At 52.9% G+C, this 14,896-nt stretch overlaps 1 protein-coding gene across 4 annotated transcripts in view; it reads left to right on the top strand.

Moving 5' to 3' along the window:
* The window catches only part of TMEM63C (transmembrane protein 63C), a 69,917-nt gene that overhangs the window by 11,464 nt on the left and 43,557 nt on the right, over nucleotides 1-14,896 (top strand). For all 4 annotated transcript variants that reach the window (XM_032344833.1, XM_032344834.1, XM_032344835.1 and 1 more), the window contains exon 2: nucleotides 4,363-4,494. The gene's annotated coding sequence lies outside the window, so the exon portion shown is untranslated. The remainder of the gene's footprint in view (nucleotides 1-4,362; nucleotides 4,495-14,896) is intronic.

Raw genomic sequence — 14,896 nt, 5'->3', positions numbered from 1 at the left:
CTGATGGAGGCATAATACTCCATAGTGTATATGGACCACATCTTCCTTATCCATTCATCTGTTGAAGGACATCTTGGTTCTTTCCACAGTTTGACGGCCATGGCCATTGCTGCTATGAACATTGGGATACAGATGGACCTTCTTTTCACTGCATCTGTATCTTTGGGGTAAACACCCAGTAGTGCAATTGCAGGGTCATAGGGAAGCTCTATTTTTAATTTTTTAAGGAGTCTCCATACTGTTCTCCAAATTGGCTGCACCAACTTGCATTCCCACCAACAGTGTAAGAGGGTTCCCCTTTCTCCACATCCTCTCCAACACATGTTGTTTCCTGTCTTGCTAATTTTTGCCATTCTAACTGGTGGAAGGTGATATCTCAATGTGGTTTTGATTTGAATCTCTCTGATGGCTAATGATGATGAACATTTTTCATGTGTCTGTTAGCCATTGGTATGTCTTCATTGGAAAAGTGTCTGTTCATGTTTTCTGCCCATTTTTTGACATGATTATCTGTTTCTTGTGTGTTGAGTTTGAGAAGTTCTTTATAGATATATTTTTTTCCTCTTCTGGTTCTCATTTGCATACAGTATCTTCTCCCATCCTTTTGCCTGCAGCCTACATGTGTCTTAAGGCTTGCTCAGGTGAGTCTGTTACAGACAGCCCCGTAACCGAAATAACTCACTTAATCCTCATCATAGGTAATGCTGTTATTATTATCATTTTGGAGGGGGAAACCAAGGCACAGGAAGGTCAGGTAACTTCGCTTAGATCCAGTGAAGCTGGAATTTGAACCAGCACTTGACTCAGAGGTCATGCTCTTTGTGTCCATCCTTGTACATGGTTAAATTGAGATTCTGAATTTAGAGGAAGGGTGGTGGGATGGAGGGAAGGAAGAGAATATTCCTACATGACTTTGGGGCAACTCTCTACCTCCTTGGGGGAAAACTAAAGCTTGGCCCCCACTATAGTCCTTACACCAAAATATATTCTAGGGAAAAAAAAAGATTAAAATGAAGAAAGGAAAAAACCCAAATTGTACTAGTGGAAAACAAGGGCAAGTATTCTTAAGATGCTCTAGTAAGAAATTCTTCTGACTACAGAAAAATAAGAAATTTCTGTAAGCCTAAGATGTCATAAATAAAATAAAAGAGACCTATGACAGTTTAGAAAAACCTCTTAAGACTCACCATCACGCAGCATCAGGGAAATACAAATCAAAACCACAGTGAGATACCACCTCACACCAGTCAGAATGGCTAAAATTAACAAGACAGGAAACGACAGATGTTGGCGAGGATGCGGAGAAAGGGGAACCCTCTTATACTGCTGGTGGGAATGCAAGCTGGTGCAGCCACTTTGGAAAAACAGCATGGAGGTTCCTCAAAAAGTTAAAAATAGAGCTACTCTATGACCCAACAATTGTACTATTAGATATTTACCCAAAGGATACAAATGTAGTGATCCACGCACCCCAATGTTTGTAGCAGCAATGTCCACAACAGCCAAACTGTGGAAAGAGCCCAGATGTTCATCGACAGATGAATGGATAAGGAAGATGTGGTGTACACACACACACACACACACACACACACACACACACACACACACAGGACTATTACTCAGCCATCAAAAAGAATGAAATCTTGCCATTTGCAACAACGTGGATGGAACTAGAGGGTATTATGCTAAGTGAAATAAGTCAGAGGAAGACAAATACCATAAGATTTCCCTCATATGTGGAATTTAAGAAACAAAATAAATGAATATAGGGGAAGGGAAGGAAAAATAAGATAAAAACAGAGAGGAAGGCAAACCATGAGATGCTGAACTCTAGGAGGCAAACTGAGGGCTGCCGGAGGGGAAGGAGGCAGGGGGATGGGCAGGTGATGGGCATTAGGGAGGGGACGCGAGATAATGAGCTCTGGGTATTATATGCAAGTGATAAATCTCGAAATTCTACCCCTGAAACTAATAATATACTTTGTGTTAACTAAACTGAATTTAAATTAAAAAAAACAAACAAACAACAAAGATGCTTTAAAAAAATCAGTAAGATAAATTGGAGAGGACATAAGCAGTTCACAGAAAAATAAATGCAAAGGCCAATCAATCAATAAACATGAAAGTAACATCTGCTCTTTCTGATAATTACAAAATGACACATCAAAACAAGACATCAGTTTTCAAGGTTTAAAAAAAAATTTTTTTTTTAAGATATTATTTATTTATTTGACAGACAGAGATCACAAGTAGGCAGAGAGACAGGCAGAGAGGAAGGGAAGCAGGTGCCCCGCTGAGCAGAGAGCCCTATGTGGGGTTCGATCCCAGGAGACTGGGATCATGACTGGGATCAGGACCCAAGCCAAAGGCAGAGGCTTTAACCCACTGAGCCACCCAGGCACCCCGATATTGGCAAAGTTTAAAGATTTGATAACAAACGGGGTGGGGGGGCAGGCACTCTTGTGTGTGGCTGGGGCAGTTCAGACTGGTTCGTCCTGTTTGGAAGACAATTCAGAAACATCCATCAGAATTTTAGATGCATGTAACCCTCAACTCCTTACTGTCTATCCTACAGCTCACCTCACACATAGATACGAAGATATATAACCAAAGATGGTTTTTTGCAGGCAAAAGGTAGAAACAACCTCTAAACACCCATCAGCAGGAGTAGACTCACAGAAATTACAGTGTGTTTTTCAGTGGAACATGTGAACTGCCTGTAAAAGCGAGGGACATGTGTGTGCTGTGAGGTGTGGGGTGTGTTAATGTGGAGATGGGGTGTGTGTATGCTAACTAACGAAACAGAGTACCGGGAATCTGTTCCAGGCTGGGCTTAGAATAAAGATGCAGGCATGGATATGTATTTGTCAATATTTATGGGAAATTTTCTGAAGGAAACTTACACAGGAAATGTGGCTGTGTTTGGGAGTGGGACAGAGGTTTGGGGGAACAAGGGGACTTTTCCCTGTGCCTTAGTTTGAATGCTTTGATTTTTTTTTTCCCCGATAAGCATGTTATTTTCAGAATTGAAAAAGAATAGTTAAGGAGTGCCTGGGTGGTTCAGTGGGTTAAAGCCTCTGCCTTCAGCTCAGGTCATGATCTCACGGTCCTGGGATCGAGTCCCGCATCGGGCTTTCTGCTCAGCAGGGAGCCTGCTTCCTCCTCTCTCTCTGCCTGTCTCTCTGCCTACTTGTGATCTCTGTCTGTCAAATAAATAAATAAATAAAATCTAAAAAAAAAAAAAAAAAAAAAGACTAGTTAGGAAAAACAGAAAGGGAGAATACTGGTTAAGTGCCTCACCCTGAACATTCTTTTTATATTTCTCCATGGGCTTCCGTTCTTTGACATTTGTAATTTTCGATCTGGAAGAGCCAAAGAGACACCTCCAGTCTTCATCTTGTCCTCAGGGAAAGGGGGCCTGAAGAGGTTTCAGCAGCTGCTGGGGACCCCTGGCTAGTCTGTCTGCAGAGACGGGGCTCCTGTGATGCTCCTTGTGGGAGAGAGACCAATGACCCCTTTATGCGTGTGGTCAAAGCTTCCTCCTTGGTCGTGGCTCTTTTCTGACACATAGTCCAGTGACTCTTATTTCGCATGCATCCATGTGGGCAACCTTTTAAAATGCATTCGCAGGCACCTTCCTGGAGATTCTGATTCAGTGGGCTAGGGTAGGGCCCTTAAATCTACATGTTAGCAAGCCTCCCCCTTCACCAGAAGGTGCTGAAGTCCTACTTGAAGTCCCCTGATGGATATGGGCCCCTCTGAGCTCCCCAGCTCAGCCCTGATGGCAGTGTCTGGGTATCTGGGCTGAAGTCCCCCCACTTGGGAAAGTGGGGTGCTCCCAAGTCACCAGGAGGGACTTTTATTTTTTATTTTATTTAATTTTAATATTTTATTTGTTTGTCAGAGAGAAAGAGAGCATAGGCAGGGGAGAGGTAGGCAGAGGGAGAAGCAGACTCCCCACTGAGCGTGGTATTCAATGCAGGACTGGATCCCAGGACCCTGGAATCATGACTTGAACCAAAGGCAGACGCTTAACCGACTGAGCCACCCAGGTGTCCCCAGTGCTTAGACTTTGAGGGCAGTGCTCCGTCTGTGGGGTCCCTCCCCTCAGGCTCATGCTCACTTAGGATGAAGGGCGGCGGCTCCCCAGCTCACCCATCCCAGGGATGAGCAGCTGGATGCAGAGATAGGGGGCTAGCTGGGGGGGGAGTCAACCGGGGTGCCCCGCCCCCCATGAGGACTTCCCTGAGGCAGGCCTCCTGGCGAGATGCTGACATGTGTGTGGGGCTTAGGCTGGGCTGGTTGAGGAGCCACAGGGAGGCTGGGGAGATCTGAGAGTGCTTTGTTGTCCCTGTGCCACAGAGCCATCGTTGTGGTCAGGAACCGAGCAGGGACAAGGCTGGGCCACTCAGAAGCACCTGAGGACTGATCAAGAGGAGGGAGGGCCCGTGACCACGCACCTGCCTGCACCGCACGCCTCACCTGCTGGTCCAGGTAGGTGCTCTTTCCACCATCCCACCCAGCAGTGCTAAGACCCTAACACCAGCTTCCTCTGTCAGCCTTAGGAAATGTGGCCACCCCATTCCCGGTGACCTGGGGCTTTCCAGCCACGGCTTGGGTGAGCGCTCTCCCGAAGTCCTCCTAAACCTACGGCCTGATGGGGGGTGCAGGAAAGCCCAGTCCTCTTTCTGAAGGACACTTTCCCAGGTGACCTTGGCTCCTGAAGCCTGGGCCTTAAGCGGGCCAGAGGCTACTCTGGCTCTGGTCAGGTTGTCCCCCGCCCCGCAGAAACACCCTCCGGCTGAGTGGTTAGCTGGGTCCCTTGTGGCTCCTGCCCGCGCTGAGCCCAGTCTGGGACAGGCCCAGAATGCAGCCAGACACATCCCTCCCAAGAGCGCCCTGCCTGTCGCCGCGTTTTCCTCAGGAAGGGATTATGACAGATGGTATCTTCGTAAACTCTTCGAGCTGGAAGGGATCTTAGTGCTATATCCCACCTCAGTCTCTTTTTACTTCTCAAGCCTTACTTATACCAGCAGCGCTGTTGACAGTGTTGTAGCTGAATGTCTCAGAGAAACTAGATGTAATTTTGTCAAAACTGTCTAGGATACCCGAGGGTCTCAGGCAGCCCTTCCCGGGTTCGGCTGCCTCTTCCCTGCCTGGCCTCAGCCAGTCTCTCCCCCGACCCCACTCCCCCCCACCCCAGCCGTCACCTCTCCCCCATTTCCACCTACCCAGTGGCTCCGAGCAACCCATCCATTCTGTGACAGGGACGCCGGTGGTGATCGGACATCCCGAGCTAGAAGAGGTTAAAAGCCAAGTTAGCATCACAGTGAGGCTTTCTCCCCAATTTAAGTAAGAAAGTTAACAAAATCAAGAAGGGATTGGGGAGTTGATGGAGGCTGTCCCACTGATAAGATATCTCCATTTGAGAGTCTATACTATGTCTTTGCCGCCAAAGAAGAAGTTATCCTGTGTGGGCTGTTGGCCGAGAAGATTGGGGTTGTTGCCATTATCCACAAAAGCGGTCCTAGATGTAGTTCGTTTCTGTGCAGATCAAAGTGCTGGATGTCCACGTCTCCCTCCTAGTTTCTTGGTCCAGCCTGAGAGGCCCCCCGGGGCAAGGAGTCTTAGCCAGAAGCAGGATCTCACTTCCATCCCTCTGGCCGTGCCCTCCGCCCCAGCCCATGCCAGACCCTCGTCCCTCCAGTTTCGATCTCTGTGAGAGGCGGCATTGAATCGTGGTGATGAACACAGACTGAGGGGCATGGAGGGTTCGGGTCCCAGCTCCACCACGACTAGCCCTGCCATCTCTGTGTATGTCAGTCTTCTCATCTGTAGACTGGGGAGAGCAACAGTACCCCAGGGGAGCTGTGAGGATTAAAGCTAACATCTGTAAAGCACTTGGGACACCTCCAGCACTCTGTGAGCGCTTCGCACACGTTAGCTCGGGTCATGACCAAAGCCACACACTGCTTCCTGAGGCAGGGTAATGCCCTTCCTGCCCTGCTCCACAGTCAGCCACGGCTCCCTGTTGCCCATTCTGTGACTACGTCTATGAGGTCCTTTAAGGGCCTCAAAAACAGAAGCTTTATCACTTTCCTTGCATGTAATAAGAAATCGGTGGCGTTTGCTGAGAGAGAGGGTTTCCATCTTGGGGAACCAAGTCCAAGGAACAGACGTGCAGCCCTGGACAGCCCCACAGCTGGGAGTTTGCTCCAGGCTCTTCAGCCTCCCCAGCTCTGCCCTGGATGCCAGGTGCTGGCTCTGCCCACGGGGCAGGTTTGGGTTCCCTTGGATCTGCTGGAGCCTCAAAGGCAGGGAGCGGCATTTGGACTCCAGCCCTCTGGGTATCATCAGGGTGAGGAGGGAACGCCCAGCCCAGGCCAGAGCAGGCAGTGCCCACAGTTATTACTCCCATTCTTGGATGAGTTCAGGCCAGGCGGACAGGACGTCCTTGTCCTTGTTCAGCGCCGGGAGGTGACCAGAACCTCTGCTCCTGGAGCTTGGCTGGGAAGCCTGAGGCCAGCAGAGACCAGCTGTGATCTGGTGCCCCGGACGGAGAGCCCAGCCCGCCCCACGCCCCGCACCTCCACTGTTTCCCTAGCAGAAGGGAGGCCCCTGGCATGGAAGAGGAGGCACTGGGTTGGAGTAGGACAGACCGTGTCCAAAACCAGGCTCCTCACCAGGCGGGGAGACCGTGGCCATGTCATTTAGCTTCTCGGAGCCTCTATTTTTCCATCTGTAAAACAGGAGAATAAAACCCATTCCATAGGGTTTCTGAGAGGCCAACGTGCCAGGGCACCTGTCCAGTGCCTGCGTGGGGCGGGCGCTCCGTGACCTGTGGTGGTTCTGTTCCACCCACCGGAGGCGCTCTTCCAAGCTGCCCGGGGCGGCTGCCTCAGTCCTGCGAGTCTCTCACTTTCCTCAGTTGAAAATTTCCTCACTTGGCCTCTGCTCCAAGATGAAGGGAGGTGGTGGTATCTTTGGCAAGGGAGGGGAGGAGGAACAGTCCAAATCTTCCCAGACGCCTGGCAGGGGAGCAAGGCTCGGCGGGGCAGAAGCAGAGCTCTGGGCGGCTCTCGCGGAGATTTCCGCGCTGGTGCTGCCAAGCTCAGGAAGCTGGGAGTGGAGTGACGGGGAGAGAAAACACCAGACCACGCTGCTTCACGCAGGGTGCTGTGTTCCTCCTTATTCATGCAACGAATGAATGAATTTGTTGGGATTCCAGGCGCTAGGTGGAGCACCGGGAGATTCAGCGAGGAGACGGACAGACATGGGCTCTGCCCTCATGGCGTCTTCATTCATTCTCTTGGGGGTGAGGACAGACAGTGAGCAGCATAAAGGAAGACAGGGGATCAATCCGGGGGAAATAGAGAAGGAGGGGGGACTGGGAGAGCCTGGGGAGTTTCATTATTAAATAGGGCCATCAGGACAAGCCTCACCGAAAGGTGACATTGGGGACACCAGTTGTCCCCCCCACCCCCCGCCCCAGGAACCCCTGACAAGCCCATGAACTCAGAATGGGGGCCGGGTGCCTTTCATGAGATCCCCGGATAGGAGCTAAATCGAGAAACCCTCCTAGTCCCAGCCCAGGTGATGTCCTGCCCTTCCTCCGAAGCCTTCAGTAGTTCCCTATTGCCTACGCAGTTAAGCACAATTATTCATTCTGAGGTTCAGGACCTTCCTGTTATCTCACCAGACCCCGCTTATGCCAGCTTGGCAGCCATGCCAGTCTACCTGCCATTTCTGGAATATTCCGTCCGACACTCTGCTTCCGTCCATCACTCATCTGTCCCCTCTACCCAAACTGCCCCTGTCCCCACTTGTTTCTGTTTGCCTGCCACCTCTCTGAAGCCTTCCCTGCCCCTGGGGAGCTGTGGTCTCTGAGCCCTACCAGCCTGGCATTTCCCTTCTCATTACGGGGTCCTTGCTCTGCCCTAGATGTGTGCACTGCTTTCCCTGGGAGAGGCCCTTTCACCTTCAGCGGGTGTGGGGCTCAGCAAACATTGGCTGAACTGAGTGTGGCCAAGTTCAGAGGCCCCCAGCAATACCGGGACAAGTTCTGGGGGGTGTGGCCCACTCACACAAAGAAGGCAGAAGGGGGGAGGCCAGGGGTGCCTGGGTGGCTCAGTCAGTTACGCATCTGCTTTTGGATCAGGTCATGATCCTGGGGTCCTGGGATCCAGCAGGGAACCTGCTTCTTCCTCTCCCTCTGCCTGACACTCTCCCTGCTTGTGCTCTCTCTCTGTCAAATAAATAAATAAAATCTTAAAAAAAAAAAAAAAAAGGAAGGGGAAGGTCAGCAGGAAAGGAGAGAGGGAACCAAGACACAGGTGAGACAGATGGAGGAACTAGTGAAGAAAGGGGACAGAGATGCCCACCAAAGAGCTAGACCTTCAGAGACAGAAGGATGGATCTCTTCTGCTACTACTCCCTTCAGCATCCCAGACCAGTGCTTCCTTGTGTCTGACTAGAATACCTCTTGCTGTAGCTTGTGCTCATTTCCTTCAGTTCTATCCTCTGAACTCAGGGAGCTATATGAGCCCTCATTAAGCATGGATCAGAGTGGTTTTCTTGACCCCCCCATCAAAGAGGCAGGAACAAGGTCCTAATGAGGCTGGCCCCTGGTCTGGGACTTTATGATCTCGTTGAGGAGGCCAGGACCCATAGAGCTTACCAGAGATTGTTTGGGGCCGGACTATGGGGCCTGTGCCTCAGCCACTGTCCAGGGCTAGCCTTCACCACTGTCAGATCTGTAACCAGAAATCCCCCACTACAACACTGTGCTTCTCAGGCCACTCTGCTCTGGGCCCCCTCTGCCCCGCTGGAAGCCTGTGAGCTGGGCGCTGCAGCCTCTGCCATCTGGCTCGCACCCAAGGCTGGAGCAGCTGTGCCCTGGCCCCTCCCTCTACCTCTCCCCACCTCCCCCGGAGGCAGCCAGCCTGGCTCCTGCCCTATTTAGACAGATGGGGACAGAACTGGCTGTCCCTCCCATCCCTGCTGCCCTGAGGGGTGATGTGTTTCCATCTGGGACCCAGACTTTATTGGGGGAAAGCCTTTACATAAGCCAAGCCCACCTCCCTCTCCACCTTTGTGCATGCGTGGTCTCAGGGAATGTCGTGCCCTTGGCCTCCCTGTGGCCACAATTCCCAACTCCAGGTCAGAAGCCCCACATGCCCCTAAGGCTAGGGGCATGTAGTTCTCAGTGTCTCCTGGAGGGCGAAACTACAGACAGTAGTTTGGGTCATGGAGCTGTGAGGAGGGAAGGAGCTCGTGCTGACAGAGTCTCAGCACAGCACCTGGCAGTAAGCCCTCAATTAATGGGACTGCTGCCCTCTGATGTTGCCTTGGCTGGTGCCGCCTCCAGGCAGCCTTCCCAGGTTGTCCACTGCTGCTCCACTGGGCTCCCAGCACCCCTTTGCCAGGCCTTTGGAGGACAGTCATGCAGACCTGTCACGGCTCCTTTGTGGTCTGGGGACCTACTAGAATCTAATGCTTGGACCATAAGTACCTTGATTGCAAGGAACAGAATCTGGCCCGTTATTTCACTGAATGAATGATTTCATGAGTGACAGGTAGGCAGCTGGGAGAGACAGACTGAGAGGATAGGATGGAGCCTGCCAGGCCTGACCTTTCCAGGGCCCGTCCTAAAAGACTGGGACGCCCACACTGAGGCCTGGGGGATGGGGTGGAGGATGGAGACAGCTCCCATCCCCCGTTCCATGGTCTAACGGAGTGAGCCTCGAAACGAGGCCCCATCCAGCAGAGTCTGCCTCACCCAGGATCTGCTGGACTTCAGTCCAGACCTGTCGTACCAGAAACCCCGGGAATGGGGCAGCATCTGTGTGGAACAGGCTCTCCAGGAGACACTGAGAACCACGCTCATGTGTCCCAGTGACTCAGATTCATAGGAGGTCAAGTCTCAGGGGTCTGTGCTCTGCAGAAGGCTTTGAGAAAGCCATCAGGCTAGGACCCCAGGGCATAGCTCCTGCCAGCCCCACACACCCCTGAGCTGGAGACCCCTTTGCTGACGGGCCAGGTGCCCTAGAGAACACAGTCCCTATACACCTCCCCTTTCCCAAGTGGCCCCAGACCAGAACGAGTGTTTCTCCAGCCTGGGCTCAAAACTAGCCCCTGCCCACTGCCACTGGCCAGCATCCTCTTGGGACCAACCCCCATAGCAAAATTCAGGGCAGATTTCTAGAATGTGAGGCCTAAGAAAGATCCTAGAGATTACTGGCCGCACACGTGTGTGTTCACACAGACACACGCGTGCGCACGTGCACACACGCACCCCGGCAGATGAGAAGCCTCAGATCCTGCCGGGGAGAAGAGTCCCCGCGGTCAGGGCTGCGCAGTCTTGCTCTCCGGGTCACGTCCTCCTCCGGCGCTTCTCCCACGCGGCCGCCTTTCAGCGCGGTCTGGCTTTGATCTGTTTGAATCGGTTAGGTCGGCACAGTACAAAATTCAAAAAGGGAGAAAGAGAATATAACGAAAGTCAGTTCCTCCCCCTGCTTGGGCTTCTCATTTCCCTCCCCGCAGGCAGCCACTTGTCAGGTGTTTCTGGGGTCTCCTTCCGGAGACCAGGCAGCATTTTCCATGTGCCGTCCCCATCTTGCTTCCTTCACGGAATTAGAGCGTCTGTTGCCCTTTATTCTGATGGCCTGCTTGCCTGTTTCCGGGGCTCCCCTGGCACAGTGCTCACTGAGGCCAAGTTCGTCTGCTGTTGAGCTTCCCCCCACTTTCTAGTCCAGTGCCGGCACCCAGCAGGTGTTCAGTTATGGCTGGCTCCAGCTACGCATCAGAGAACCAGCAACTGGTGGGAGCTGCGTGGGCTGGGGCTCAGCCTCCTGGCTGCAGAGCCTTGGGTCTGTCTGTCTCTCCAGAGTGGGACACCGTCCACCAGAGCCCATCCTGGCCCGCAGAAGGTGAGGGGGATGATACCCAACAGTGTCCTCCAGCCTGCGTGCCTCTGCTGCCGGGCCCCTTCATCTTGCTTTGACTGGGGCTGGCTCGGGCATCAAGCCAGCTGTCTTTGTCCTCCTGAGCTAGGTCCACTCAGGACTCCTGCAGGGAAACCCAGCAGGGAGGAGGCTGGGGAGAAAACAACACTCTGGCCCCGTGATCATGAGGATGGTGACGAGCCCTTTGCCCAGTCTCTGCCAGCTGAAGGCTCCGTCCCACTTGTTAGCCCGGAGATGAGAATTGGGGTGACATCTCAGGATTGAAGGGAAGCCTGCAGCTTTACCTGCTTGTGGTGGGAATGTGTTCGCTCCACAACACTGAGAAAAGAGACGTGCCACTTTTTTTTTCCTTTTTTTAAAAAATCAAGTCAGAACTGGCTGCTCAGCCCAAGATTTCACCATGCCCTCAATCTACGATGGAGCCCAATTCCAGAGGGAGATGGAGGTGCCTGGGGGCTGCCCAACCCCATGAGATTAGAAGCCAGGGAGGTACTTGGCAGCAGCAACTTCTGCTCGTCCGTGGGAGGAGGAGCTTGGGTTACAGGGTTCGGAGGTACCCCTCCAGCCAAACACTCTGGGATGGAGATCAGGGGGCCAGTGAGGTCCAGCGCAGCCTACTACCAGCCATCCCTTCCTTCCACAAACATCTGTAAGGCACCAAGCTCTAACCAGTGCAGCAGAAAAAATATTAAGCACACTCAGCCATCACTGAGCTTTGTATCCCCTGGGGGAGTGAGCCATTTGGCATGTTATCCCGTAAATCAACATCGAATGTACCAGTTAACAACAAGGAAAATACTGGTTAGCTATATTGAGCCATTGCTCTGTAGTAGTCTAACTTAGTCCAACTAAGTGAGTTGGTTCATATAATCCTCACATCCACCCAATAAGGTAGATGTTACAGATAAGAAAGCTGAGGCACAGGGAAGCTAAGATACTTGCCCCAAGACACGTAGCTTATAAATAGCAGAGACAGGATTGGGGTCCCTAGGGACCTCTACTTAAATGTCACACTGTGTCTGTCTCCTAAGAGACTCTGAGTCTTGGAATGTGGGAGCTTGGCCTGGTCTGGTGTTCTTCCCTAAGGAAGCAAAAACTGAGCTGAGATTAACTAGAGGAGAATGAATTAACTAGTGGGAGGGAGGAACACTCCAGGTGGAAGGATCAGCATATGCAAAGGTCCTGTGGCAGCAAGAGAGAAGATGGCATGCTCCATGGATTGAGGGAAAGAAAGAAGGCCAGGGGATGAGAGAAGGGGAGAGCTGGCTGAGATGGAGTTGGAGGGATAGACAGGCTTTGCTGGCCAAGTTAAGAGAGGTGCCAGAAAGCAGAGTTGAGCTGGGCCTGACAGTGGAGGGAGCATTCTTCCTCAGCGAGGATCTGGAGGCCTTTCCACAAAGGAGAGGGATGGAGGAAACGGGAAAGCCAAGGGCTTTGAGGCGATGAGGGGCCACTCATCTGCTAGGGCTGAGGCTTCTTGTAACGATGTGGAGGAGATAAGACTGGAGGGGTCCCTGGGGCCAAGAGGGCCTCCCCCTGGAGCAGGCCAGGAGCCAGGAGCTCAGGTGTTGAAGGAGCAGAGCCATGCAAAAGCCAGAACTGGACTCCTCGACCCCTGAGTTCACGTTTCTCCACCTACAAGCCAGGGGTCGGGGACCCCTGTGGCCTTCGGTGTGATTGTCTCTCACCCCCTGCCCCCAGGAGCCCGCAGTGGGCTATCAGTCTGCTGCTGAGAACTTCCTCTCCTCGCTGCTGCTGGTCGGCAGCACACAGCCCAAGCCCGGGAGGATGCATCCTCCTTCTTTCCACTTATAAATCTACGTGCAGGGCATTTCACTGATGGAAAGTGACTTGAAGTCGGAGCCCCAGCTGCAAGGAGGTGCTGGACGGGTCACGTCTCACTTTCTAGCTTGTAGAGGGCACGTCTGCTAGAACGAGGGCCACCGGCCGCACCTAACACGCGATCTGATAGATTTGTCCACCGAGAGGATGCTAGTTAAGAAGCCTGGCGCGGTGCCTGGCCCATGGAACTCTCTCAGTAGATGGCAGCTGTTCGGACGGGGTCCAGGGCCCCGCTGCCCCGCCCCGCCCGCAGAGAGCCCAGGGGCTGAGACTTCAGGGCTGGTGGGGGCGGGGGGGTAGGCTGCTAGGAAAAGGACAGCAAAGGCAATAAGCGACATTCATGGTGCTCACGGTTTCTACCGGTCTCTCCCTACTCTCTCCTTGGACTGTCATAGCGGCCCTGAGATAGGCAGAACAGAGCAGATAGTGTCCCTTTTCTTTAGAAGTATTCTTTAAAAGATTTTATTTATTTATTTGAGGAAGAGAAAGTGAGAGAGAGCACGAGCAGTGAGCAGTGAGGAGGGGCAGGGGGAGAAAGCAAGCTCCCTGCCGAGCAGGGAGCCCAATACAGAACTCTATCCCAGGACCCTGGGATCATGACCTGAGCTGAAGACAGACGCTTAACCAGCTGAGCCCTGATTATGTACATTTTATGGAAGAGAAAACTGAATACCAGTAGGTTAAATTGCAGTCAATAGAGCCAGATCACACCCATTATCCTGACCCCAAAACATACATTCCCTCTACTTCATGCTGTGATCCAGGGAGCAAGACTCAGTAACCCTCAGTGTGCCGGCCAGACGGGGTGGGGGGTGTGTGTAAGATGAGTGACTCATGTTATGCAAACATATGCAAATCACCTGTTCTTATTTCCTGCTCCTGAGTATGGCCCTGGGGACAGGCCCTTCTGTCTTTCACTGAGGCCTCCGTCATGCTGGTCATTGTGGGAGAACCACACGATGGGGGCTGTCATCAAGGGACCTGTCGGGGAAACTGGCTGCTCACATCCATGGAAAAGCGACAGAGCACCAGGCAGGGATAGCAAAGGCCAGCCGTACAAAGAGGGTGGGGACAGGGTGCAGACCAGGCTGCTCGCTGGAGGGTGGAAGGCTTCGGGGATAGGACTGGAGCTGGACCCCAGCCAGCCCCAGGGTAGGGGAAGTGGCACAGCTCGGGGATACCTGGGGACAGGACAGATAGCAGGGTTGTTGCCCCATGAAGTGGCTAAGCCAGTGAGCACAGGCACAGGGAGAAACGTCAAGTGGTAAGAAGTGGTATGGCCTCTGCAGACCTCCAGCCAACCTTCCCCAGATTCTCACAGAGCCGAGGGGCAGGGGGGACCCGAGAGCGGACTGCAGAGACCCGGGTCCTGAGCTGCCGCCCGGTCTGGCCACGTCGCCTCCCCCTCCATGCCTTATCTAGATGCAGATAATCCTGGGGACCCTAAACCGCTGTTTCTCCATCTCAGCTGCGCCTAAAAACGGACTGGATGTTCTTGTTCTTAGAGTCTGGAGTGGGGCTTGAGTGTCTGATCTACAAAACACCTTCCCAGGGTCTCCCACCCCCAGCCCCAGGCGGCGGAGTCAGCCATCCAAGCCCGAGAGCGCTGAATGGGGAGCCAGGAAACCCAGTTCTGATGCCCATTCCACCACTTTCCCTAGCCTTAGGCAAATCTCGTAACCTGCCGGAGACCATTTCTTCACGTGGAACGTTGGGCGAAACCCCCTTCACTGTGACGATATGAGGAGTTGGAGATTCAGGGCAGTTCAGGGCAGGGAAGATTCATGGCCCACTGGTGTGGTGGCTGGGGAGGGACATTACCCAGAATCCTCACTGCAGTGACCCCGCTTCCCTCCTCCCTCTCTCTGGGGCCCCCAGAGAACCTGCAGCCAAGTGGACCCTGGAAAGGGGGATGCAGATCTGAGAGCAGAGGGTGTGGAAGGGATACCTAGTGAGACCCAGAGAAGAAGGGGAGGTGGTGGGTGCCCATGGCCGGGGGCTCCAGTTCATTTCAGGTCCAAAACCATGGCAAAGCATCTCTCCTGTTGTTGCCAGAAAGGTGCTGAGTAATTGAAGGCTGTGAGAAGGCC

This window comes from Mustela erminea, chromosome 5 (assembly GCF_009829155.1).
Source record: "Mustela erminea isolate mMusErm1 chromosome 5, mMusErm1.Pri, whole genome shotgun sequence".
NCBI classification, from domain to species: domain Eukaryota; kingdom Metazoa; phylum Chordata; class Mammalia; order Carnivora; family Mustelidae; genus Mustela; species Mustela erminea.
The sequence above is the reverse complement of the archived record's forward strand: the minus strand, read 5'-3'. Positions and strand labels throughout refer to the sequence as shown.